Source organism: Morone saxatilis, unplaced genomic scaffold, assembly GCF_004916995.1.
Source record: "Morone saxatilis isolate NCDOM2014 unplaced genomic scaffold, NCSU_SB_2.0 Contig15, whole genome shotgun sequence".
In the NCBI taxonomy this organism is placed as follows: Eukaryota; Metazoa; Chordata; class Actinopteri; family Moronidae; genus Morone; species Morone saxatilis.
In genome coordinates, this window is record NW_023339707.1 from 8,675,663 (window position 1) to 8,677,311 (window position 1,649).

The 1,649-nt window shown below is 43.4% G+C and overlaps 1 protein-coding gene across 1 annotated transcript in view; it reads left to right on the forward strand.

The window, feature by feature from the left end:
- Positions 1 to 1,649, forward strand: part of LOC118323933 (transketolase-like) — a gene marked incomplete at its 5' end in the record, with an annotated part of 13,510 nt that overhangs the window by 1,803 nt on the left and 10,058 nt on the right.

The window sequence follows — 1,649 nt, forward strand, 5'->3', positions numbered from 1 at the left end:
CACACACACACACACAGAGATTGTCCTGGAAAAGAAAACGACCTCACGCAGAGACTCTCCAACAAGACATACATGAAGCAGCCCAGCTTGCATCTGCACACATTAAGGTAGACGGTATGAAATTATGCATGACATAATGTACGCTGCAGCAAGCCGTGGTGACATGTGACATTTAAGCCTGCAGCTTTGCATCCAACCGTACCTGACAGGCCTGGTCTGGGTTGACATTTAGGCAGCCACTCGGAGAGCCAGAAGAGCTGACCTCTGATCAATTTTACCTGCATTTACCAGATCTGCATGAATGAGGAGTCATGCGCAGCAATCTGAGATCAGGAAAAACTCCAGGAAGAGATCAAGTGATTAATTTGTCACAAAGGTGGAATTGAAATTCAGAAACTGAAATTAAATCATTTCTTTTTTGTGCACTTCTGCAGCTGTTTACATCACAATAGATTAACAGGCCTGAAATCATAGTGGTCATCTACAACTCAGCTGAATGTTAGCAGGGTTGCAAATCAGTCCTCATGTGTTTCCTTTGTTCTAGTGTGATCTAGAAACAGCCTCGTGGTTTTCAGTCCAACAATAGAGAGAACGAGATAGTTGTGGCCTGCCATGGGACACAACACATTCCATTCAAATTTTTCACAGAAGATCCAAGCATCGAGCCGAGCTCTGAATTTCAGCAACATAGTTTGACACATTTCATTGTGGACCAAACGGAGCAAGACGGTCTAAAAGGCAATTTTGTTTTTAACACACAACAGACGCAGTGAAACAGGCGGTCGGGGAATGCCGTACATGCAGTCTGAGTTGGCTGCCCTTGATATCTCTCACTCTGCATTCTGTGTGCACTCGATTGTTTCTGCTCTAATAATCACACATGCAAGAGCACAGTCCCCCCTTCATCTCTCTGCCTCACCCTTTACCCTCATCATCTCTCTAAAAAGAAGGCCAAGCTGTGCTTCTGTTGCATCTCTGTATACATGGTAGATTATACTGTATACACCATGAATATGATTCTGTGTACGCCGTGTGTAATTGTGTATGCATGCTGTTCCCATGCGATGCGAGCAACTTGTCAAGCTAATTCGCTGCAACATAACAGCTCAACACTCACTTAGAAGGCTGCATCTGTGGTTTCATAACATAATGTGAGACAAACTGATGAATGGTAACTGTATCAAACCCCTAATAGAGGCACATCTACACTGCAGGATGTAAGTATGTAAAAGCATCTGCAAACTGGGATGGAACATGTCACATTTGATGTTTATGTCTGGTTAAACTGTAGCAGGAAATTAATCCTACAAACAACCAAACACACCCAGCATCTTCTCTGAGGGTGTGGTTTATTAAAATACGATACATGAATGAACCCGTCAGATACACTTATCAGCAGTGCTGAGATAACTGACACTGTTCATTGCTTCATGCTTACGTGACTCTGGTTCGATACTCTGCAGTTGTAAACATGTAAATATGAGATTATTGGATTAAACACATGCAGGGTTTCCCCTCATGCTCGTTCAGGCTTTGGTTAACTCAGCTCACCCCCGAGTGTATTGACTGCAAGTTTCTTCTTCGTTGGTTTTGTGTTGGCAGGTTGTAATGGTGTGGGTGACACAAAATGTGAGGTGTGTGTGTGTGTG